General features: G+C 46.9%; 1 protein-coding gene across 2 annotated transcripts in view; it reads right to left on the reverse strand.

The window, feature by feature from the left end:
• The window catches only part of LOC128755647 (cadherin-12-like), a 188,157-nt gene extending 179,370 nt beyond the window's left edge, over positions 1-8,787 (reverse strand). For both annotated transcript variants that reach the window (XM_053859517.1, XM_053859518.1), the window contains exon 1: positions 8,554-8,787. The gene's annotated coding sequence lies outside the window, so the exon portion shown is untranslated. The remainder of the gene's footprint in view (positions 1-8,553) is intronic.
• Positions 8,788-27,124: the final 18,337 nt, after the last annotated feature.

Consider the following 27,124-nt stretch of genomic DNA (forward strand, 5'->3'; position numbering starts at 1 on the left):
CTCTTTGACACGACACCTCTCAGAACCTCACAAGCTCTTCCGGTCCAACATGGCTATCAACAGCACCAACTCGGGTTTAACTCGGGTTCAGTGGGTCCACAGGAGGAGCCTGAGTTGCATGTCCCAGCAGTAACTAAAGCCGCGTCTTTCTTCACATCTAGGGACTTTGAAGTTTGAAACTATGTGTGCCCTTTATTCTGCTTCTTCATCGTGACTAAACCCATCACCCTGGGGTTTAACAGCCGGGTGCTGGCTCTGCTGTCCTGGCAGCGGCAACAGCTCAGGCTCGCTGCCTTTGGACTCCTTAGCCTCTTGATAGGGCCACACACACAGCAATGATCGTGCTGTTTTGGTTCCGATTCAGCTCCTTCCTGACCAAGTTCAGTAAACACCTGACTTGCTTAACTCTTACAAGACCATTGTACAGCAGAACCCTGTCAGGGGTGTGTTGAGTGTATTTGACCCAATAGTCGGGACTGAAAATGGTTGGCGCTTACCAATGTGAATGTTAAACGGGCAAAAGTCTTCGTGGGTCGAGAGAGTCGACTGCACCCGACATGACACGTGGCGTAGAATGGATCATTGCCACTTTAGAAGCAAGAGGGAGGTTGATTTGATGGCTATAGAAACACTTGTTTTTACTCCGATCTGCAGCTTCCTTCAGGAGTCCAGGGAGCAACTTGAGTGACGTGAGCAGCGGATGTTGTGATGTCATTGAGCTCTGATGATGTAAAACTGCTTTTCCATGCTTGTTTCCATGTCTCAACTTTGTTTTATCACATGAGATTTGTGGCTTGGAGCTTCTCCAGATTGTTGGGAGCCACAGTGATCAACAGCTAACTAACTTTTTATCTTCATGAGTGGGGCTCTGACAGACAAAACAATGTTTAAGATTTTGCAAATCCTCAGGGGGGTGTGTGACCTCCTTTGGTCACTACTGGGCCAGAGGTGAAGGTTGAAGATCCTTCTGACTCCAGGTTTGGACGTGCCAAGTCTGTCTGGCAGCCTCTTCCACATGGAGAGAAGCCTGTCGAGGTTCTGCTGGCATCTTGTCAGGACGTCTCCAGGATGCGAGGAGACGGATCCCGGACGGGGTCACTGGACTTCCACACGAAGGAGCCTTTCTCCGATCCAAGTCCAAGACATGACCACAAATTCAGTCCATCTGGAGAGGTGGACTTTGCAAACTTCTCCAGCAAGCACACAGCAGGAGGAGGGAAACTTCACAGAGGAAACTCGACCTAAGATGCTGACCAGTGGAAACAATCTGGGGTGTTTCAAAAAAGTGTCTTGTGCATATTCTTGTCAAATGACCTCTTTTTCACGGTAAAATAAGTCGCACTCAAACAAATGTTTGGTGATTACTGGCCGGAGTGAGCACTGTAATACCACCGGGCCCACACTGTGACCTCAGTTGACCTTGAACACTCTGATGCTCCACCACAGGTTTCTGGAGTGAGGCAAGTCTGCACCTACTTTAAGGTTCCTGTCTCCATAATGGACCAAATCAGAGGTTCTCGATTGATCTTTTCAACTGTGGAAAATGAAATACGGCAATGTTTATGTGCCGTCGACAAACCAGCAATAAAAAACAGAGGTTATAAGAAGCACTTATGAAGCATCTCGCCGTTAAAGTGGAATCCGGTTAGCGAACGCAGCGAGCGCTCCATCGATGAGACGAGATTCTGTCAAGCACAGAAGGTCACAACTGAGTCGCGCTTCTATTTACAGCGCGTTTTAAGGACTTAGAGGCGCAGAATTCTTCTCTCCTCCAGAGGCCCGGCTCTCCTCCGGACTAATTTGATTGTTCCGGAGCAGGTGTTTCCATGTGAATGCTGATAAGCAACTGCAGCAGCCACTTTTGTGAGATCTACGGGGGAACACAGGAGAGCGTTTGATCTGAGAGTAAAGACCGGCGCTTGAGACCAAACTCCACGGAGTGGTGGGCTCCTCCAGGGACTGCAGCGCCACGCTGACTCTCATCTCATGGGAACCTCTCGGAGCTGTATTCCATCAACCGCTCATGTGACCTGGGACCTACAATCGCAGTTCAGTCGGAGAGAAACGCACGTGCAGCACCTCAAAGAAGGTAGACAGTTTTGTTCTCGCCATGAACCCTGGACTCTTCTCTGCTTCTGACCTAAAAGGTTTTAGCTTCAACACCTGAATGTTTTGTCCAGCTCTTGGCCTCATCTGTGACTCTGTCCCCCCAGTCGAGTCGAGAACTTTGTGAAGTCCCAGCTCCCTGACTGACACCACCTTCAACCAGCTATAGGTCATAAAGAAGCGCATCAAACTTTTGGTCTCAGCCCAAAAACCTTACGGATACTGTTCACTTGTGTGCTTTAAATTCTAACAGAGTCACTCTTCAATCGCAAAATCCATTTCTTCTGCCTCCTCAATGAACTTCTTCAGTCTTGGTTGACTCCGTTATAGTCCAACAGGGTTGAGTTTTGTCATTGACCCTGACAGTCCAAAGTCATATCTTTGTCCCTGCAATGTCTCGATTTTGTCCCCAATGATTCCTTGTCTCAGTTTAAAACAATTCTGACCTTCTCATCTTTGTTCTGGTCTTGTCTTGTTTCAGGACTTCAAAGCCGTGGGCTTGTCTTGTCTTCTCAAAACACTTTGCTTGGACCGAGTCTTGGTCTTCCACTAGCACGTTCAGTCACCATTTTGACCCTTTAACTTACGGCATGGGGACGGGAGCATACATACATACATACATATATATATATATATATATATATATACACACACACATATATATACACACACGGTAAATGTATACATAGAACAGACCTGGGCAAAGTGCAGCCCGTGGGCCAAATGCGGGCCTTTGACTTTATGAATGTGGCCCTCTACAAAACTGACATTGTTCTTGTCTATGACATTTTTGTCTTGTGCATCGTTTTTAATTTTTTTGTTCATTATGATGCAACTGAAACATAACTTTCAACTTAATTGATGGTCTTTTCCGTCAGCTATTTCAGGAGTTGTTGTCCCTTAAAATACGTCAGAAATGAAAGTAGATTTTGAAATGTATGAGACCCACAGTGAACCTTTAATTGGAATGTGGTTTAAGTTAAACAGACCAACATTTTCTGTGGATTTCTAACTGTAACTTCATAATCACACATGATGTCATCGCTTGACTTTTATTTTCTATCTTCTCTTACCCTCCTTTCTTTGTGTTTGACGGCCCTTCTCAACGATCACTGGCCCCTTGGGATACAGAACCAAGTTTTGGACTCTCAGTCAAAAAGGGTTCGGTGGACGCCAAAGGTCAGAGGTAGATGGTCATAATGTTATGGCTGCTGGAGGTATATCGTTTCTGAGAATATTTTGGAGCCGATGGCAGAAGATCATACTGTCACTCTTAAAACTCACACTGGCGGGAAACAAGACATCGGCAGATTTGGTAAAAGGCAAATTTGGCTTTAACAACATGCAGCGGGGGCGCTGGAGTGAAGCGGGACCCAGAACTGCACACGTCCTGGGCAGATGTGGCGCGGCGTCACTCGAGGGTTCCATATATTGCTCCTCATATTTCAGTCGTGATTCATCCAAATAAGCATCTGCTGCAGCCGAACGAGGCCAAAGTTCCATCTGTGATCCCGTGTTTCTCTGCGAGTCAGATCCTCTCTGATACGCTCTCAGATTGTCTCTAATCCCGCTCCGCCACACAAGAATGGCTTTCACCCACTAATGACATTGCTCATACGCGCAGTGTGCAAACAAAAGTATTAATCTCTGGCTGGCAATTGAGCCGTCGGATCCGGATGATGCCGACACACCACTGGAAACTGGAGCATTAGCGTTCTATCACCGCTGACGCTCGGCCATCAAATCCCAATCAGGCCCGCGCAATTGTTCTGGAAGATGTCATTTGGGGCAAAGCGCGGTTTCTGTTTGGGATTTGGACGTCTGTCAGCGGGAGAGTCGTCAGATGGCGGAGTCATAACCCTGACTCAACGACACAGATCAGAGTGAGAGGGGTTTCAATGTCTTTTCCTTAGTGTCGCATTACGTCCATCCAGCCATGCGTTCAGTCGGCTCCGCTGGAGTGTGGCCCAGCCGCTGCTGGCGGGCGACAGGTCGCCAGTTCACCACAGGTCGATAGAAAACACCTACTCCGTCAGAGCAAATAACACCACAGCGTCATCTCCCAACAAGTGTAACAACAGTGGGTGTCCACCAGGGGGCTCCCTGCTGTACAGTCGTGGACTTACATTAAGAGGCATGGCATTAGATACAAAAGGCGAACACACCTCCACCTCCCTGTGACTCAGGTTGAAGCACAAGAAACGAGCGAAACAGACTGGATGTGAGCACCTCACTTTGCCGACCTGGTTGTCCGACAACTGATACTGTAGAAGCCCATTGACCAGACATGACGGTAACCCCACACCAGAAAAAGCATCGTTTTTTTTTTACTCAAACCAATGGTCAAATTCTCCTTCCCGATGAACTGACGAAGAAATTTGAATTTAATGCTAGCTAGTGACGATGATGTTCAAAAATCGAGTGACTCTCACGCAACCTTAACAGCATTTTCCTGTGTAACGTTACGTGCAGGGGTTTGGTTACACAGGAGAGGCGATCAGAAACTCTGCATGCAGTAAGACTTCAGTCATCACTTGGTGTGTATCGCCCCCTTCCTGATGTTGCCGTAGATGAGTGAGACTTCAGGTGGTTTACCCACGACATCAGGCAACTGAATGTGTCAACATGCAGATGCAAAACTCACTCGACACCCGGGAGTGAGAATCAGTCCCTCCAGGAGATGGCGGTGTTGCGATCACAACTATGAACATATTTCCCTCCACTCCCTATGAGTTCTGCGTGGTGCTGCAGTTTTGTCCGTCCACAGCAACTTTCCCACCAGTTCAACCAATCACGTGAGTCTCCTCTGGCCCCGCCCCTCTACGTGGCACGTGTCAGCATCATATTCCCGCCCTCCTTGTTGAGATGACGTCATGTGCGATGCCTGACGCTCACATTTGCCCACAAATGTTGCCACCAAGGCTCGCGATTCAGACGTGAAGGATCCTGAATCCATTCCTAAATGTCCAAATTCCCATGATGGAAGTGTAGAATAGAGGGAAGTAAACAGCGGAACTGACTAGAGCAGCGTCACCCGAACACTATACAGGGCGGATGTAAACAAACATGGCCGACCTCCAGCTCCGTCTCATTATTTAAAGCACCTCTGCTGGTGAATTGTGCGGCACGTCCGCCCAGGACCACATTAAATACTCATTTGTGTAGGGAATTGTTGCAGCACTTTGGCAATGGGGCCACAACATCAGCATCGTCAAATAGTTGCGGCTCATTTTGACAAAGACAGAATATCCTGCTTTCAAACTGATCCACACTGGAAGCAGAGTCCAAGTCATTTACGGACACGTCACTGTGTGGACGGACCACGGACTCAGTGTTTGGTACCTGCTGTGCCCAGCCACTATGTTCTGCCATTACTTCTGCTGTTACATTGCCACTCTGTACTTTTTGATTCAGGTCCTCTGCCCTTGTGGAGTTTCAAATGGTCTGGCACTGTCGTTTTTTTTTTTTTCTGGATTCCCTTTTGCATTTAAAATAAAGACATTATTCCTTGTGAATTTCCTGCTGGGTGCACAGGAAATGATGTCAGTCAGCCATTTCTAGATGATACAGTCGACGATAATGGACTATTGAATTAGTCGCAGACAGGTTCATCGAGTCGTATTGTCATCGCTCTCAATCTGCCGTGAGAAGAGGAATGCCTGAGGCTCCGGGACCACTGTGAGCCCAAACGTTGGAAGCATTGGACCACAGCACAAAGGACACATCAAAGGACACATCAAAGGACGCATACCTTTCACACCTCACTTTGAGCAATTACAATTCTACTATAGAACCCTCAAAACCATATGAATCTATAAACATATCTTTGCACTTATATATATCACTAGATTGTATTTACAACACTACAATCAGGGATGTTGTAGGCATCGTCCACTTATTATTAAGGTATGCTGTGACTACTCAACTGTCAACATAGTTGTGAGTGGCAGTCCAACTATAGTATCAATGATGGTGGGAGTAAAAGTGACAAAGGAGAAATGATAATGCTGCATATTCTTAGTCACTTAAATATGTGACGCGAGCTGAAAAATACACAGACAAAGACACATTTGCCCCTCCGCACCAGGAAAACACATCGGTCCAACACGCACTCGGTATATCACCGCCCCTCTACCGTAGTGAATTGTGTGTCTGCGTGGGGTGCGTTCGTGTGTTTAATGTATGTGTCCTCGTAAGAAACAAGTGGTGCAACGCTCCAGCGTTTGCAAATTGCCCCGACTGAGCCCTTTAAATTGTTTCATCTAAATATCATTAACCTGCCGCTCCCAGCGGAGCTTTGATCACGTCACAGAAGGGTTGGAGGCTTGTTGCACAAAATGCTGCTAATTTCGGACCGCTTCATTAGTTATCCTCAGACAAATGCAATTTTCAGGTCTTTGACTCAACAAACAGAAAGAGGCTCCGTTGATTGTCGGGAGTTGATTAAACCAGTGACGTAAACATGGCGGCATCAAAGCGAATCAACGTGAAGTGGAGGGTCTTTGGACCCGGATGGAAACAGATGCACATGGAGGTGGCTTTTGTGTGGTCGGGTTGATCCGTTGAGCACAAGTGGATGTCAGAATGAAGGCAGAGGCAGAGTGAAGATGAGGGGTGGAGGTCGTGACACCACCCAGAAGGAGGCGAAGAAGAGAGTGCAGGGGAGGTGGAGGTGACTGATGTCAGCAGAGGAGGACCAGCTGTAGGTGAAGGTCGCGTCAACTCGCCCGTGGCTACGTTTAAGAAACAACCGCCACCAGTTTATTTGCAGAGAGACCAAGTGATCATTCGCTACAGCGCAGAGACGGCCAAATCTGTGACATATTTAAACAGCAGATTGCCAGTCAGGAGGTTAATCTCCTCTTGTTACTTCGCTGCACCACAAAGCTGTTTCTCCAAAATAAGTCCCACAATCCGAATCCGCTCGCGACGCAGACCCAAACAAACACGCTTGGCTCCTGAGCCGGTCCTCCACTGCAAACTTGGCTTCGCGTGATGGAAATACCACGATTTTAAAATCATTTTCTGCAGTGTCAGAAAGTCAATAAAAAAACTGAAACTGCTGTGTATTTTAATTCTGCATGTAGATGGTGAGCCCTGAACCACAGTTGGACATGGCTTCCGTGTGCGATGATTAAAAACGAGGCGAGGTCAACCGCAGCGAGGAAAAGCTACAGAGAGGTGACGGCTTTTTCAAACCAGCAAGAAAGACGACAGAAGCTCACTTCAGTAAACAGAAAAAAAACAGGATTAGAAAAGGAAAACAAATGTGGTGGGGAAAAAAAAAGAAAAACAATCATAGGAGCATCAGCAGCAGAAGTTTTATAATGAGATGAACATGATGTGGTACATTCTAGCTTCACACCTACTGCTTCACCGTTTTATTTTAATTTTTTTTTTTTTTCTGTGTGCAAGAAAACCATCCTTCAATAGGTTCTATATGAATACATATTTGGACTTCTGCAACATTTGGCTTCAACTTTATGCATTTTTTTATTTACTCATTCGACACTCCATTTTATGAACTGTTTGCAGACCCAAATAGAAAACTAAACTAGGAACGATCAAACATGAATGTTCATTTATTTATTTTTTACAAAATCTGCCCAAAAATAAATAAATAATTAAAAAGCAAAAAGGAAGTAGAAAGAGAACTGCTGCATTGAGATATTACATCAACTATGAATAAATAAAAATATATAAATAAATGAAGAAAAAGGTCGGTGAACACGTGTCAAGACATAAGATAATTCAAATGAAATGAATAAATAATGAATATAGATGATATAATGCAAGTAAAAGTTTTTTTGACTTTTAAAATTTAACCTTCAAATGAACAGTTGTACCAAGCAAAGGGAATAGGAAAGTTTGTAAATTAAACAAATGCAGATAAAATACAAAATACCATAATAAAATAAATATCACCACAAAGAAAAAAAATAAAAATAAAATAAAAATAATATAAGTCGTGGGGGCGTCGTAATTGAAGGCAAATAGAACAAGAACGAGTTTTTAAAGTATAAAATTACTTAACAAACAAACCCAGCCAAATATCAGTGAAAAATGTCCAGTAATGTAGCGCCGGAAAAACAAGCGAGGGCGAATGCAAAAGAGGATCGCATCAATTCAAAGACACATGGCACCGACACCAGATTCTTCCCTGAGACACGTCTCCTCACCCGCGACAGAAGCTCCTGGAACGCGCTCCAAAGCGCCTCTCTCACGCGCAGAGGCTCCATAAACGTGTTGGCCGCGGCCGACCCGACCTCATCGACACGTTTTGGACAGAGAGCCGCGACCCACTTCCCCCCAGTGAAACTCCTTCAAGGACACGCCGCCGCTGATCCACATCTCATGCAGCTCGTGCTCCGCGGAGCCGCGCCAAACAAGTCGGAGCGAGGTGCGAGCAGAAGGTGCGAGCGGCTTAAAGAGAGGAGGGTGACTTACCCTCTCAGCGGGACACTTTGGACGCAGCCAGTTTAATCCAGGCGAATCAAACTGCCCTCCGGTCTGACGGGACTCGCTCTCTCGCTCTCCGCTTTACTCCTCTTTTAATTCCTGCGCTCTGCCTCGCATCGTCTCCGGGAGGAAGAAGGGATGGAGGAGGATGAGCGGTGCCAAAGTGCGGGGTGCGCAACGACGACTGAGCGAGCCAGCGAGGAGAAGCGCGAGAAAGCAGCTTGTGTGTGCGCATTGATCGGAGAGAGTGAGGAGGGAAGAGAGGGGAGGAGGGAGGGAGGGAGGGCTGCTGAGCGCCACTCGCGAGCGACTGTCGTGATTGCATTGGCGCACGGCAGCAGCCCTCCTCCCCCCGCCCCCCCTGCCCACGGAGGGATCTTCATCAAGCAGATTAGAGCCAACTAGAACCCCCCGCCCTCCTCGCCAACACACCCACCAAACCCCCCGATGACACACATACGGAGCCGCGGGAGAGCGCGCTGGTCAGCTGGGATCATCTCATTGGAGGTGCTGCGCTTGTTGGTGATGAGGAGAAGCGGCCCAGCGCGTTTGGGGCAGGTGCAACTTTATTTGCTTTAGAGGGAGCTGTGTGATTCACCGTGACAGGTGGCACTCATCTGCTTATCCGTTGCTGCATCGCGGGGGCAGCACCTTCTCCATCCACCAGCACCCAACTGGAGCATCCTGGTGCGTCAATATTGGCATCCAAATTGTTCGCAATTTTCTGCTGTTTATTGGCGTCGGCGTCAGTAATAAAGTAACACTGTAAAAGCCATTACAGTGCATTTTGTCATGTCCACACTTTAACTTGTCTGTTTTTATCTGTTGTATTTTCTTCTGCGTTCCTTCTCTGTGCTTTTATTTTGTTGTTCTGTTGTTTCTGTTTCCTTCCTTCCCTCCACCTTCACAGGCAACTCCTATCGTCTCATCAATCCTCCCATGGATATATTCCTTCCAAAGCCAGCTACGTTTGCCAGATGGTAGAGATTCGTCTCCACTCAGGTAACTCTTACAAGACATCCATGATCTTGCTCCTAATCCTGTCATTTCTACATTCTTTGCGGGTTCGAATCCTCATTCAGCCACAACTTTCCTTCCTGGTTCTTCCTCGTTCCTCTCTCACTTCCCTCCTGTCGATTCAGTCCGCGTGTGAGCAGTTGCATCACTATCACTCTTTAGTTACATAATCCGTTCAAGTTTAACCCTCGTGCGCACGTGTGTCGTCACCACCACCGAGCACTTTCAGTTTGTCACCACTGCGTTCAGCTTAACTCCGGGTGTGCTTTTCTGTTCTCCCACTTTTGCAGGACGCTGATTCTAATCCGTCTCTCTTGTTTTCCAGATTTCTTCCCGTTCCAGCTTCTCGTTCCCAGCACCCTTAGTTTTCTAGTTATTTGTCTGTCTATATTATTTGTAATATCTCCGATGAAATTGTATAATTTAATCTCAAGCAACACTGACTGCACTTGGGTCCACTCCTCCACCATCACGACACATTTAAGGGGAAGTAGCCGCCGGATATACGGTGCAACATGCCCCAATGACAAAGACTTCCTCCACTGGGGACGGAAAAACACAATTAAGGATTGTTGGGGAAGAAACCAAAGACGTTCCGAGGTTACTTCTCGGAGAGTCTCACGGGGGCTGGTGAATATGTCATGTGTTAACCTTGGGAAGTAGGTGTATATCTCTTCCCACAGGTGAAACCACGCCGTCAGTGCCGCTCATCGACTCGGGTAGAAATGGGTGAGATTGTTGCAGTAACCACACCAGTTTGCAGAGTGGCTGTTTATATTTGTAACAGAAGTACTGCGGATGTGCCACTATAGCCGGCACAGGAGGATCAGTGCCGAGCAGACATGCTCACACTCTTCTGTGGCACCAGGAGGTGCCGCTTTACATGGCGACAAAGCTGCACTCATCGCTGAAACTTCCTTCTTTCAAAAGTTGTTGGATCGTGTCAGCGCCGACACCTTTGCTGTGTGAACGAACACTACCACCGAAAGGTTCCGATCGTTTTTGTGCCCTTGTCAGGGGAACCTGACTCTGATGGTGCGGTGGGATGGTGTTGGGGATTTGACCTTGAGGTTCTGCTCTGCTCCCTGTTCATCTTTGAAACCTCTCAGGACACGACAAGTGAGGAGAATCCAATGACGGCTTGTTGAGGGGGAAAGGTTTGATTCCGAAGTGGAAGTACAGCTGATCTCTTGAGGGTGAGCGGGTCTGTGATGAGCTTCCTCCAGTCAGAGCTCGTCCACCTTTCCTCTCTCCAACAAGGCCTGCAGCCACGAGGCACCAGTTTGTTTCTCCGTCTCTGGCCGCTGCAGCACAGAAGGTGCTGTAAAACCCATTTCAAATAAACGCTCTCGATTGGCCACTTTTCATGCAAATAGCTTCGGCATCATGGAGCCCATCGTGCCGCAGAACTTCCCCCCTCCCACCCTTCCTCCCCACTCTCCTCTCCCAAAATACCGTAGCACTTGTCATTTCCCACACAGAGATATTGAGGTGATGCAGCAGGGAAGATGTTTGACGTCCAGTTGGATTTAAATAGAAGTGCAGGAGGAGGTCGCTGACGGGAAGGAAATACCTCAGCGTGAAAGTACCTACCTATGTAACATTGCAGTGCTTGGCTTTTTACTGTACATTTATTTGACCATTTATGGACAGATTTTCCGCTCCGGTTAAGTTTTTTTTTGCCATCACAACCGCCTTTTCGTTTTCGTTTATTTGAAGTGAAATTCATGATGTTCTCTCTATTTAGTTTATTGTAATTTGCACACTTTTTCCCCGATACTATAATTAATTTTTTTATTATTTTAGTTTTCTTTATGTTCTTTTTTCTCAATTTCTACTTTTTTTTTTACAATTTTTTTGCTTCTATTTTCTGCATTTGCATTCACAGTTGTAGACGTTGCTTCATTCATGACCTTGGAACTTGAAAATAATTCATTTACTTAATTGAGGCCATTTAATTTCCGTGCTTCCTCTCTGCCGATCTTTATCCATTCACTTATTTATACTTTCACAAAGGTATCGGAGTACAAACCCAAACGTACTGACACTGACGGTTTATTCTGATGATTACTTTTAACCATCTGGTTGCATACAGCATCATTTGCACGTGCTCTTAGTTAGATGGGGTCAATTCCAGCTACTCAGGGCAATAGGCAAGGGACACCCTGGACAGGTGTATAGACAGACACACCCACACATGCACACGCGCACCTTCCGGTGAATTGTTCATGGTGTATTTACTTTCACGGTAACAGACGCTGCTTCATTTATGACCTTGCAAATAATCAATATTTATTTTGTTTCCTTTCAGCCAAGCTTCCTCTCTTTATTTATTAACACTTTTAGAAAAGTATCGGAGTAAAATCCAAACAAAAGACGCTGATGGTTTATTCTGATTATTACTTTGAGACATACAGCGTGTTTTCCAATTCACTCACGTTATTTGCACGTGCTCTTGGTTAGATTTGGTCGATTCCAGCTACTCAGGGCGAGAGGCAAGGGACACCCTGGACAGGTCTACAGACGAACACCCACATCTTCCTGTAAATTGTGTATTTACATAGAAATGTATCAACAATTTTTGGGTGCTGATTTTAAGCTGCTCTTTAGTGGCCAGTTTTTCCTCCTCTCGCCGGCTCATCCGACGTGGTCCGTACCAATGAAACATGGAGCGGAGGGGGGGCCCGCAGGCGTCGGCTGCTTCCAGTAAACCTCTGGAAGTGTGGAGTCAACAGCCTCCCCGCGGAGTCCCGGCCCGGATTACATCACTCTGACATGCAAACTTTCTCTGAAGTCTGGCAGTTTGTCGCTGACCCACATTCTGGTATTTTCATCCTCGTCTTACTTGCAGATGTCATCGTTTCTGCTGTAGCTCCAGAAGAGAGCGGCAGATTTAACCTTTAGCGCGAGAAGACGGGACGGAGCGCATCACTCCAGGTAAAGGTTAGCGAGGAATTAGCATTTTTTTTTGTCTCCATCTATCATCAAGAGCGAGAGGTGATTGTGCTGGAATCTTATTCTGTGAGCGGCAGCGGAACATCAGTGACTAAATGATGTTCATAATGTATGACACAGCCAGGTGAGTACACTAGTCAGGAACATGATTCCATTAAAGACGGTGTTCTCCCTTTACACTGGTAAAGCTATTTATTCACTTTTTTATGTATTCTGTTGATAATTATTCATCTCCTTTGGGGTTTTGATGGAATATAAATAGTAATTCATAATCTGCTCACACACACACGCACACACACACACACACACACACACACGCGCACACACACATGCACACACACGCACCCAGGCGCGCGCTCACACACACACGGAGACCTGATCGTGTGTGTGAACAATGACAGATATTGATTCTTGAGAATCAAGGACTGATGAGAATCACTCACTTGGGGCAAGTTGATGATTTGCTAGAGATGTTTGTGTAACATCATGAAATCAGTCTGAATCACTCACACGTGTCTTGAAGCTTTCTGAAGGCACCAATGAAGTGTGTCCTCATCAGCAGACTTGGAAAACACTCGACACTGCGAGTGTGATGGAAGGTCAATAAAGCGCTGGTCGAGAAGTGGCAGAGCGTGTGGACAGTGGAAGGTTGCTAGATGTTTGAATCTGCTTTATTCAATCTCCTGAGACATTTATCAACCAGAAGCCACTGACTGACAGTGACACACAACATGAGGGGCCTCTCACAGACACAACTACTCAAAATAAGGGACGGAAATGAGAACTGTTCTGTGTAAGGTGCGACGAAATATTGACTGTCCTGTTTCCAGTGTAGCAATAGTGCAGCTCCGTTGATGGACAATCACGTGTTACATAATGTGAGATACTTCGAGTGTGTCAGAGGAGACTGAAGTCCACCGAGGCAAAGTTTAGGTGAGGCTGAGCCACAGGCCGCCGGAGTGAGGGCTTTTTCTTGCTCCACATTGGTCGGTTGGCCTCATCTGGAGGTGGAACTTACCTGCACGGACTGTTTGTTGGTGAATCCACTTCATGTCAATATGAGCCTCTTGAAGATCGATAGGAGAGGCAGCTCTCAAAAAGACCCCTCGCACCAGATTACCCTCAACATGAAGAAGATAACATGTTGCCACTCATGGTAACAAGTCATCAGCACACATGGTTTTGCCCTGCATCGAAGGTGCTAACAATCTAGGAAGAAGTCACATTGGAACCATGAGCATGAACGATAGCTACATACAAACAAAATCCTAACTCTGTTATTGGGGTATCTGCACCGAGAGTTCAACTACAAGGTCCAAGCCGAAGCCTAAATGTCGCCCACAGAGCGGGGGCCCTGTGGGGCCCACACCCACGCTAAAAAACTGGCTCCCGAGGGCCGCAAGTTTGATACCCCTGATTCAGACAGATGAGCAAATACACGGTGTTTTCTCATGTAAAGTTCATGTTTAAATTCAATGTGATGTAAAGTTTCTGTTTAGTGTACGCGTCAGTCTTTCTACCTCAAATGATCCGACAGCCCTCTTCTGCAGCTGAGGAAGTCAAACCAGGTCAACACACTGAGTGGCTCCCCTCACGTCACATCAAGACTCACTTCACAAACTTGGATGTCCCACGAGTCTGTCTCGCAGCCTGGGTGACATCTATAGTCTCTGACTGATGTTTGACTCTGCAGTTCGACAAACTCTGCTTCTCATGACCAGTCGTCTGTGCAATATCCAACATCTTCTTTCTCTTTGGGCTTCTCTTTTCAGTGGTGGCCACAGCGGATCATCCTCCTCCATCTGTCCTCTGCTTCCTCTTCTCTCAAACCTCCAAACCTCATGTCCTCCTTCACCACCTCCATCACTGTCCTCTGTGGCCTTCCTCTCCACCTTCTGCCTGGCAGTTCCAACATCTCAACATCTTCATCTACCAATGTACTGTCTCTCTCTCTCTCTCCTCTGTACATGTCCAAACCATCTCCATCCAGCATCTCTGACTTGGTCTCCTAAACACCTGAGCACATGTGCTGTCCCTCTGATCCTATCATCATCCTGCTCTCACTCCCAGAGAGAAGCTCAGCATCTTCATCTCTGCTACCTCCAGCTCTGCCTCCTGTCTTCTCCTCAGTGCCACTGTTTCCAAACCACACAACGTTGCTGGCCTCACCACCCTTTTGGACACTTTCTCTGTCATCCTTGCCAACACCCTGTAACTTCACCTGTCCACTTGGCTCCCTCAACATCAGGAGCACAAAAGAGATAAGCAATGCATAGAAATGGATTTAAATGGGAATAAATGAATCCACTCTCAAATGTTTTATTCAGCGCTCATAAGTTGATGAAGTAGTTCACGGTTTCCTATGAAAACTTAAAGTGGATGCATAAACAAGCACAGCCGTTGTTCGGACTCGATGACAGTCTGAAGTGTATTCATCTGAAAAATGCCTCCAAAAATGCGTCCACACTACAAGCTAATGAAACCCTTGTATCTGAGTCCAACTCGCCGACTCTTCCATCACGTACAACGGGCTCTGAAGTCCAGTGTGTGACACTTCATTCGTCCTCGACCAGAAACATTCTCTGAAGGCGATACTTGACTGAAACATCACCACCTCTGTCGCCGTTCGTCCTGGACCAGAAACATTCTCTGAAGGCGATACTTGACTGAAACATCACCACCTCTGTCGCCGTTCGTCCTGGACCAGAAACATTCTCTGAAGGCGATACTTGACTGAAACATCACCACCTCTGTCGCCGTTCGTCCTGGACCAGAAACATTCTCTGAAGGCGACTGCTGGTTTCTCGCCTGGAACCAAACGTCTACAGAGCCTCATTACAGAGTCACTTCTCCCCAAACCCGCTGGTCATTTGCATAGCGACTTTGGCGCGTAGCTGTCGTGACCTTTCCGACAAGCTGATGGTAAAATATTATAATTTAATGGAGATACATTAAACATCACTGGTCGTTATTTCCTAATGGGCAGGAACATTATCCGCCAGGATGTGTCATTAATACAAAGAATCGTTGGAAGGATGAGTGGAAACATGATGAATGGCCGAGAAATGCTCGATGACAGCTTTCTGTTGGTCTCTAAATATGAAAGATGATGAGAGTTGGATGAATATTCCATCAAACTTGGAGATGTAGATGAGTTTTGTTAGGGACAAATACAGACTTTAAGTGGCTGAGATTGAATAGGAGTGGTACGTGCACTGATCAGTCATCACACCGTGCACACTGCTGTGGTCGGGTCGGTCCGTTTCTCACTCTGACGTCCTTCTCTGTTGAACCCTCAGGCTCTTTGGAGACGCTCCCAGCTGAGGGAGGCATCACCTCCCCAGTGAGTCCTGACTAGAGACACCTCAACCACTTTTGGGGACATAGACTTTTATTTGGGGACAGAGGCTCGAGGGGTTCCAGGGGGGTGTCATTCAGTGTCACAGGAGAGAGAACAAAATATAACTGTTGCATCATGCATCTTGCTTTGTTTGTCACCATCTTCACCATGTTGTTCGACCCTCATCTTCATTGGAACATGTTTGAGTAGCCCTCACCCACTGCACCAGACCGTCGCAGAGCTGAGCAGCTCCTTCAGTGGACGCCCTGAGTGGAGGAAGAAGTGCTACTGCAGGTCCTTCATCCCCACAGCCGTCAGCTCCACACCTCCACTGTGTAGTTAACACTGTATAGTTAGCAATAACCTCTGGACCTGCTGACAACCAGCCACCCTCACCACAGAAACACCACCACATCTGACGTTGTGTGATGTACATACAACCCTCCCCACAATATTGTACATCTGTAAATATGTCATGATGACTACCTGATTGCACCAACCATGGACTTATTTCAACTTACGAGATGATGTAACTTGTCGTGCCGTCTTATCTTATGAGTGCAGACAAAACAAAACAAAATAAACTTAAACTCCAGCCAGTAAAAGAAGGTGAAGAAGAGAGTGCATGACCTCAGAGCTATATCACTGCCATCGCGTTTAGAGACTCATGAGTCAGAGTCAGAGGATGAGTCCATCAAATGGACACGTTTGGAGTCAAAGCTATGGAGGTTAGATGGTGTGGACCAAGGATGTTGGAGAAGAAGAGGAGGAGGACAACCAGCGAGGTTTTTATGCAGGAGTGACTGGAGGAAGAGGCCGTGCTCTGCTGGCTCAGTGGAAATGACTGAGGATTCGTGATGCTGCTCGCCACTGATGCACATTGTTTTCACCTCCATCTCAGTTAGGTTGAAGAGCAGAGCACCTTTAACGACCAGAGAGCAAATGACAGAACTGTGCTTCAAACACAGCAGCATTAATGAAAATCATCTGCTTCTTCTTCTTCAGGTGCTGAAGGAGAAGAAGAAGCAGTGGCTGGTTTGATTTGAAATCTGACTCCAGAGATGAGAACCTGCTGCTGGTTAACATATCAAAGGAAAGTGTGCGGTGAATGTGGAAGGAGCTCAGGGAGTGTTTACACTGCACAACTAATTCACACTCCTAATTCCAAATTAATTACAGGGGGGAGGGAGGGGAGTGTCCACCAGAGGAGGGGGTTGTTTTGGGGGTTTAAAACAAAAAACCATCCAGACGAGTCAATATCTTTTGATTTATTTATGGTTCTGTCCTTTGTTCTCTGGTCACATGACGCAGCAGGACGGGGGTGCTGCCGGTGGAGGGTCTCAGGTGGAGAGACGTGGCTAATGGAATCAGCAGACAGCCCCACCCCCTCCCCAGGGTCAGCTCAGGACAGGTCCAGACCTCCCTGGAGACTTTCATCTTCAAGGCCACATCTCTTTGTCCCGACCCAGACATCCCTCCAAACCCGGCTCTGAATCACCGCCTCCAACTCTCCCATCAGAACTCCGCAGTACGGGATCGCCCGTCTCTTCATACTGACTCTTATTTTGCATCTTGTGTGTCTCTCCGTGAAGCCTTTGTGTGTCCCTGCAAAAGTCTGTGCTAATAAAATATGGAAAACATAATTGGCTTCCTGTTATAATCAATAGGAGAAAACAAGGATTTCCGGGTGCACGCCACTGACTCTTGTGCATTTTCAGATCCATTCTTAGAGAGACATGTTTCTTTTAGTTCATTTAGATGATGGTTTTATGATTTTTATCTTTATTTTTGTCATGGTGGAAGATGTGCATTTTTTTATATTTAGCTGAGGGATGCAATTTCAAAATATTTTCCATTATATATATATAATGTGTGTGTGTATTTTTCTTGAATATTGAGCATAGCACAATTGTGTAAATTACAGTTTGATTTTTTCCCCCCTCTCTTCAAGCTTGACCTTCCCAGTCAAGGTCAAGCTCATGATGGGCAAGCTTGACCTTGACTGGAAGGTGGAGCTGATCGCCCTCCAGAGCTGAGCACTTTAAAATCCACCTGGTTCCCTCAAGGTTCAGCCAGATTGTCCTGCTCCTGACGCGGTCAACACCTGCCTCTTGCTCCTCCAGTGACTTTGGTTTGTGTAGATTCTCTTCTGGGTTCATGCCCTTTGTTTCATGGAGCCCGGCTTTTGACATTTGCTGGGATCTGTGAGCGTCTTTTGTTTCGGATTTTTCCTTGTGTTGCTGATGTTTAAATCTGTTTTTGGTTCCCAGTTGAACAATTTGAGCTCTGAGATTCTGAACTCTTGTTTACTACGGGACTTTCTGCCGCCATCTTCACCACCTTGTTCAACCTTCATCATCACTTCTGAAGAAGCTGGAGATGACAGTGGGAGTGGTAGAACATCGTCAGGACCTCCTGAAGAGTCCAGACACCGGACTCTGGAAGAGAAAGGCAAAGGAAAGCCAATGAGGCATCAGGCAGTGACCTTAAAATAGGTGGCGACTTCTTTGTGCCATGGCCTGAGAGCAGCATGCAGTTGGCAGCGCTGTCTCTGGGTTCTGGAGACCTGCTGTGGCCTCGTGTTTGTCACGAGGAGCTGGTTTATTTCCTTCACAAATGTAACACTTTGTGACAAGATATCATCGTGAAAGAATTGGTCCGATCAGGATGTTCAATAGTGTTCCACTGAAAAGGATCAGTTGCAGTTGAAACTCTGGAATGAAAACAACGCTTGAGGAGCCAAGAAACATGGCAGCATTTAAACAAGCCACTGTTGCTTGAGAGATGATGGCGAGTATCATCTGAGGATCAGACAAACATCTGTCAGAGTCATGTAATTCACTGTGGCCCCCGCTGATGTCACCGTATACAAAGTGATGGGTCTCACTCAGCATTTTGTGTCTGTGTCTTGAACCATTTCCAGGCTACAACCTTTTGAAGCAACGATTGGAAAGTTTCATTGTCAGTGGTCTGAGGGAAATCCCCACCAACATCCATTATGAGCAACAAAGCTGCGACAGCAACCTTTTATTGGGCCAAACGTCGGCCAGACTCTTATTAGAGCTTCACGCGCCACAACGAAGCATCGCCTCTGCTCCACTAAACGCCAGTCCCCCTCGGCGTGGTCGAGTCATTTCTGCCGCCTCCTGTGCTCCCGATCCCGCCCTGACTGACAACTGACTGCGAGCATCCGTCCCGCCTCTCGCTGAGCTCGGCCGGTGCCAAGAGGATTAAAGATGGTGTCCTCCGGGCCACACCGGGCCATCTGGACGCCGCTGATCTGGGAGCAGTCTTGTCAGCCAAAAGTGCTGAGTGTAGAAAAGCTGCATAACTACATTTAAATACAGCTTTTAGCTCCAGGGGAAAAAAGGGCAAATCACGTCATCTGCGCTCGCTTTTTTTTTGGCTGTGTGGTTTAGTGCCGCTTATGAAACAGAGCAGACTTTTTTATTGCTGTGTTTTAACCCGGCGATGTTTCAACTGGTGGGTCACGCCTCTGAAGACATGGACGTCTACCGTTTTGAACAAGACTCCATCTGTTCATTCTCCTCAACACCAGGAGGCGATAGCGCGGATCTCCATGCACCGCCGACTGCAGAGATTGAGACTCACCTTTTTAAGTTTAGTTTCATTAAACTTCAGTATGACATGCCTCAGAACAGATGTTCTCACATTGAGGGGAAATGGCTTTCTTCACCTCGGCTTAGTTTATCACAGAGCTGTGATACAGAGCTGACACATGCTGAGGCCCCGTCATGAGGCTCCATCCAGGAACTCCCAGGAGGAGGAACACACTGTCTTGCTTACTTGAAACCTGCTAGCTGCAGAAGACAAGCAAGGAAGGAAAGTACAAAAAGTCCATCCACCCATCTGACCATATCTGTTGCCGGGCCACGGGGGCAGCAGATGGAAAAGGACGCGCCACAAGCTCTTCTCCCAGGCAACATCCACCAGCTCTGACCTGGGGATCCCAAGATGCTCCCAAGCCAGTGAGGAGATACTGTATAATCCCTCTACCTGGTCCTGGGTCGACCCATTGGTCTCCTCTGCCGTGCCTGAGACACCTCCAAAGGGAGGCATCCTCATGAGATGCCCACCTCATCTGGATAAGGTGGGCATCTCATGGATAAGTGGCAGCTCTACTCCCAGTGTCTCCTGAGTGACAGAGCTCCCCAACCTATCACTTAGGGAGACACCTTCTACCCATCAAAGGAAATCCATTTCAACCACTTGGATCCGAGATCTCCTTCTTTCCATCATGACCAAAGTGTTGTGAGTCAAGACGCGGAGCGGGACCCAAGTGCAGTGATGGAAGTCACAGGAGGCAGGAGCGAGTCAAATACTATAGTTCAATCATTAACAACAATAAAACCACAACAGAAAGCGTCACTGAACCGGGAGAAATAAAGTGAAGTCAGAATGTCCAAAATCAAAGGGTCACCAAACTGGCAGAAGTCCATAAACATGAATGAGACTCCAACAGAAAATGTCACCGAGAATCAAACGAACATAAATCTGGAAACAGAGAAACAAAAACACAATGAACAGAGGAAACAGAGGAAGGAACAAAACACTAACACAGAGTAATCAAATTAGCAAACAAGCGCACTGAAATTACGAACGAACGAGGAGAGCCAATTTACCACAGGGAACAAGAGGAGACCATCTGGCACATGTTGCTGGAGTCCAGGTGTTCTTATACAGGTGATCAGAGGATGATTGGCTCTAGCCGTGTGCCACAGGAACAGGAAGACAGGAGGGAGAAAACAAGACAGGACTCAGGGGAGCAAAATAAAAGCAGAATCATGACAGGAAGCTCATGACCGTAGCTGAGGGTCGGGACCAAGATTAATCGGTAAATAGACAGCTTTGCCATCTGGCTCAGCTCTCTTTTAAGTGCGGTACAGCGATTACAATACTGCCCCCTGCTGCACCAATCTCCAACTCCTCAACCTGTCATGATTCCACTTTTATTTTGGTCCCTAGAGTCCTCTTTTGCTTTCCCCCTCCTTCCTTCCTGTTCCTGTGGCACACAGCTGGAGCCAATCCACCCCTGATCACCTGTGAATAAGAACACCTGGACTCCAGCAACGTGTGCCAGATCCACTCCTCTAGTTCCTGTGATTTAAGTTCTTCTGATTCACCCGGTTCAGTGACGCTTTCTGTTGTGGTGTTATTGTTGTTAATGATTAAACTATTGTATTTGACTCGCTCCTGCCTCCTGTGACTTTCATCACTGCACTTGGGTCCCACTCGACGTCTTGACTCAAAACATAACCCCTCAACCAAGAACAAGACCTGGAGACACAAGATACAAAAAGTATTCCCATTGAATCTGAAAAAAAAGATAAAATAAGATGCGAAAACAATTGGACTGCACTGAAATATTTCAAATTGAGTTTCACTTTACATATTTCTTTGGACACCAGACGAGAGTAAGGTTGGTCATCTGCCATCAGACACCTGACTTCATCATCCTCCTCCAGTCAACCTTCATGCCCTCCTTGCTCTTGAGCCTCACTGGTTTCCTTCTTCATCTCCACCATTCCTGGTCCTAACAACAAGAATCTCTCCTCTCCACAATGGACATATTCTCACTCGCAAAGCTTTGAATAAGCGCCTATTTTTGAGTGGACTTTTGCGTCCAGTGTTGACGCTGAAGTCAGCCTTGATGTGGAGGTGTTTCGATCAAATGTGTCCCCACTGGGGACAGTCCAACAGTAGGTTTTGGTGTAAGGAATATTTGGTGATGTGGCTGAGCAACATGAGTGAGTGACACCAAACACAGCTCCAACCTCTGACTTGCTTCTGCGTGACACACGGCCACAGCGTTAGACAGGTTCAGACTGGGCCGCATGAACTGGCTGACGCACGGACAGACGGATTGATAGATCAACTGTCTGTTGTACATTTCGTAAAACCAGAGTCGGATATTTATGTGATTGGCAAACACGATAACATCATCACAGTCATGCTTTTTTTTTTTTTTTTTTTTGGACACAGCGAAGCTCGTTTGGAGGAATTAAATTTGATTTTAAGCACATCTGTTGATTGGCAACGCTGCGGTAATTTAAAAGAAGAATAATGCTGCTGGTGTGTGTGTGTGTGTGTGAGGGGATGAAGGGTTCTAAATCTGTGCCGCGGACAACGCGGGAAAAGCTGTTTCTCTGGCGTGGCTCTCCCCTCTGAGATTACACGTCTCTAGTTTTCGTCATAACATCCAAGTTGGCTGCTATCGCTAATGGGACAGACCGCCGCTCTCATCACGTCGCATCGGCGCCAACAGAGTATGAAAAACAGCAGCGTGTGGGGACAAGCCATCGGCAGCCCGCTGATGTTCTACGTGCCATTTCAACACAACTTTGAACTGTAAATAAGCGGGCGAAGATTGGTTCACATTTGCAGGCGGGTGGGATTTGTTGGGTGGATTATGTCATTTTTATGTTACACAACATTTGGAGCAAGTAACTAGAACTATCCCACCAACCCTGCTGCACCTCACAGTTAATTATGAGGAGTAGAGTGAGGAATTAGTGGAAGAACCCGAGCTCATTCGCTGGTGTTTTAGGGTTGTGTGTTTGTTTATTTTTGACCTGGTCTGAGGTTTTTGGAGCCCAGTAACAGAAACACACTTCTATATTGAGATATGCAGACACGTGAGCGGCACAAAGGGCCTGGAACCAAATGCACTCGGAGGTTGAAGTTCACGAGTTAATTTCATTCAAAAAATAAATCTCACACAAAAATGAGAACCAAAGGCGTCAAAGCAAAGTGCAGTCAGTGTCATGGCTGTCTGTGGCTGGACCCAGGTGCAAGCGATTGCAGGCTCACAGAAGGCACAGACGCCAGGTGAAATTAAGGAATATAATAAAAGATTGATACGGACAATAACAGGAAACTGAAGCACCAGAACCAAAACGGGAACTACACGAAGGGACTAGGGAAGAATCAAGCCTGTAACAACGGGGAGAACACAAACACGCTCCAGGTCTGATGAACTAAAAGCGCTACGTGGAGGAGAACACTCAAACTCACACGAGGAACAAATTCCAACAATCGATAAATTAAAAGTGAGACTGTAAAACGCTCACACGCGGGAAGACCAGAGGATGGAGGAGAGACAACACAAGCAGAGCGAGGAAGAGAAACGGAAACTAAGGAAGCGGCTGAAGAGGAGTTCAAGTGCGCGCAGGAATTTAGAAATACTCAGAGTTAGGACAAGGAATGTGAGTCTTGGGAGAGTTCCCGGTAACACGAGCAGACCATTTGGCGTTTGCAGGCTGGAACCCAGGAGAAGATATCCGTGGAAGGACTGATGATGGGATGAGTTCCAGCTGCACGGCCAGGCAGGCGGGAAGGCAGGAAACAGAAACTACAGAAAGTAACCAAGTTAAAGCTGAGGGAAAGCGCGGACCAGACAATAAACAGAATGCGCGAACATGACAGTCAGGATGGCGACCAAATCTGAAACAAAACAGGCCAGGATCAAACACAAAAGTACTGGGAGAACAACCACGCCAGGCCCAAAGAGCTAAGAGCACTGGAGGAGAAAACCAGAACAACAGAAAAAACGTGAGTGAGCAAACTCTCAGCTGGAAGAACAAACAATCCGGCAGTGCAGGAACACGTACGGACGTAGATGACAGAAACACGGTGGAAGAACCAACCACACACGCGGGAACCAAATAAAAACCAAAGCACCGGGACATAAAGAAGAACGTCTTACCAAGGCAGGGAACAATAACCAACAGGTGCTGCGGTCTGGAACCAGAAAGCAGATAAGGAGGACGGCTGACTGCAGAATTGGTTCCAGCTGCAGCCGGTGGTGGAGCAACAGGAACTGGCAACAGAAACGACGGGGTAATATAAGAGCCATCCCAAATAACTGACGTTTGTGTATCAAGACACTTTGTAAATCGAGATACAGCTTTGAATGATTTTAATTTTTGAGTGTGTCTGTGATCCGAGTCAGTCCGAAGACTCGGCCTGCTGCCGGCCAGCTGGTCCAGAGGCCCAATTACAGTGATATACAGCATCGTCTTGCTGCAGAAGAACGAAGGGCAATTGAAAGCACAGAGAAGCATGTTAATAGAAGGTGTAGAAAAAAGTGGTGGTCCGATTCCTATCAGTTCACAGCAAAGAAATGCTGATAGCAGGTGTGAGGGAGGTCAGCCAATTACTGGAGGAAGCAGAAGTGTATTTCAGGTGGACAGCGCAAACAGATAATGCACTTTAGCTGCAGAGAACAATTGAGAGTCGGCGGATGCGGTTTCTGCACCAAAGCCCTTCTGGCACTCCAGCGCGTTCAATATACCTGGTTCCTCCACAGGCAGCAGCTTGTGCGCCGACTGACCGCTTCCATCTCTGCCTCCGTGTTTAATGCGTTTCTTCTCTCCCACTCGCACTTCAAACCTTCGCCAAACGCCGGCTGACAGCACATCCCTCAGCGTTCTGCAGGAGACGGCTAATATTGGGCTCATTTTGTATTGGCCCGTGGCGCTGACAGGAGTGGGCTCGTGTCTGCCTGAGCCGATTACTGACAAAGATGGCTGATCACATTCTCAGATCTCGCTAAGTTTAAGGCGGTTGTCCCACCAAATGTGTGCTGAGACGGTGACCGTGTGCTACTGCGAAGTTAGTCCTCCATTATCGACTGTTGAAGTATTCCGGAACAAGTTAGATTTAAGAAAAATACACCTCCACAGTGATCATGGTTTTGGTCCCTCAACACATTAGAATCAAATAGGAAACATATTTCCGGTTCAGGAATTTGATGAAGTGTCACACAAGTGAGGGAAAGAGCATGAGATCAACCGACGGATGAATCTTCAGGCAGATCATCAGATGATTGACAGGTCATTCTTTGTTTCTACCTGTATCAATTGTCACAAGTAGTGATGCGTAGCTTGAAACGTTACCCTCATTTTCAGAGGCCACTAGATGGAGCTTTGGTTTAGAAATGACCTGAGGTTACATTGAATGAGTTGCTCAAGTCCAAACATTTTACAGCAGACAGCGCCATCTGGTGGCCTCTGAAAATCAGGACACTGTGTCATGAAGCTTCAACTATTCAACTATAATTCTGTACTGTGTCATGAAACCTCATCTATCCATCAATATTGTGTCATGAAGCTTCAACTACAATTCAATACTATGAATTGACACAGTATTGAAGGGCCTCACCAACCCTTCAGTACTGTGTCATGAAACCTCATCGACCCTTCAACACTGTGTCATGAAACCTCATCTACCCTTCAACACTGTGTCATGAAACCTCATCTACCCTTCAATACTGTGTCATGAAACCTCATCTACCCTTCAATACTGTGTCATGAAGCCTCATCTACCCTTCAATACTGTGTCATGAAGCCTCATCTACCCTTCAATACTGAGTCATGAAACCTCATCTACCCTTCAATACTGTGTCATGAAACTTCATCTACCCTTCAATTCTGTGTCGAGAAACCTCATCTACCCATCACCAGTGACAAGACTTCAAACTAAAGAATGAGGTGACAAGCAGCCTGTGTCTTTAAGGTGAGGCACTCAGTCCTCTGGGAGAGCCTTAAGGAAGAGCAGAACAGAAACCAGGGCAGAGGCTTGACTCCTTCCCTTTTGGGGTACAGTTTGGACACCTCTCTGGTGGCGTACCCTGAGCATGCCTCACTGGGTGGCGATCCTGGCGCAGATCTGGGACACGTTGGAGAGACTGTCTCTTGGTTAGACTGCGAACACCTCAGGGTGTCCCAGATGAGCTGGTGGAATTTCCAGGTCTTCATTTGTCGGGGTCATTTTCCACAGACTGCTGGATGGATGGATGGTTTGGGAGACTGCTCACATTCCACCAGGAAAGGATATCGGTGTGAGCAACAGAGACCTTGTTGTTTGTGTTGACTGATTGTCGTGTAACTCAACGATAGAAACATTTGTTCAAAACCACACTGACTCTTTGGTCTCACCGAACAAGAACCCGAGACACTGGGATTATTTGCCCACACTTGGCTGTAAACAGCGTCCAAATGGCTGATTTGAAAACGGCAGGAGTGAATTCTGTGCGAATGATCTTTGATCAGCATCAGTTTGCTGGGGCCAGATGAAGAAAACGTCATCATCAGAGCAGGAGCAGCTTTGCTCTCCTCAAACAAGCCTTATTAATCTCTTCATTAGAGTCGGCTTTCAGCATGCTGATGAGAATTCTGCATCCTGTGATCTTGTGAGGAGTCTGGCTCGCCCCGGCTCCTCTGTGCTCCTGTAAAACACAAGGCTGCTTCAGTTAGCACTTCTTTTAAAATTGTTGTGGCAGGTACGATGACAACTCTGTTCTTCTCAGTTAAAACAGCTCTTTGTCTTTGTGGGAATTTTTTTTTTTTATGTTTGAGACCAAAGAAAGCCATGGGAACAAATTCACAAAAGAGTCTCAGTCAGAAACCTGGCTCTCCTCTGCTGTTGTCAACCACAGCGCCAGTGTCTGTCCCTCTCTGTGACTACACCGTGCTCACGGTTCATCCAGATATCTTTGAAACATCTCCTTTTCTAAGTAGGCACTGGGACATTTTTCTACCTCAGGTTCCTGATGGTCCGACAGTCCGGTCTAAGAGCTGCTCAATTCGAAGGCCACTGTCCAAGCCGTGAAGTTTCATGACACAGTACTGAAGGGTTGATGAGGCTTCATGAAACAGTGCTCTGATTTTCAGAGGCCACCAGATGGCACTGTCTGCTGTGAACTGTTTGACCTTGAAAGGCTCATTCAGTGAAACCTCACATCATTTTTAAACCAAGACGCCATCTAGTTGCCTCTGAAAATGAGGACACTGTTTCACGAAACCTCATCTGCCCATCACTAGTGACCGTTACAGGGACAAAGATTCACTCCAGTGGAAGCCCCAGACTCCACATTTGAGCTCGTCCACCGGGGGGTAAACAGATGAAAGTAAAGACCTGACTGTCAGAATGAAGAAAATGTCATGCCTCAGAGATCCATGGCTCCAGATCTCTCAATTGAGGCTTGGGCACTGTCCATGAGACACCTTCCCTGCCTGACACTTAGAATAGCTTTTTGTTGTGTCCAAAGCTGTGACCCTGCAGATACTTGGAGGGGCAGAACACAACTGTACTGTAGCTCCTGGTTCCATTGAAGGTTCTCAAACTTCAGCGTGGAAAGGTGGTGGTTCAGTGAAGGTGACCCTAAGCTGAGGACAAAGGGACCGAGCACTATGTAAGTGCACATTCGCCAAGGGACAACAGTAA

Source organism: Synchiropus splendidus, chromosome 3 (genome assembly GCF_027744825.2).
Source record: "Synchiropus splendidus isolate RoL2022-P1 chromosome 3, RoL_Sspl_1.0, whole genome shotgun sequence".
NCBI lineage: Eukaryota > Metazoa > Chordata > Actinopteri > Syngnathiformes > Callionymidae > Synchiropus > Synchiropus splendidus.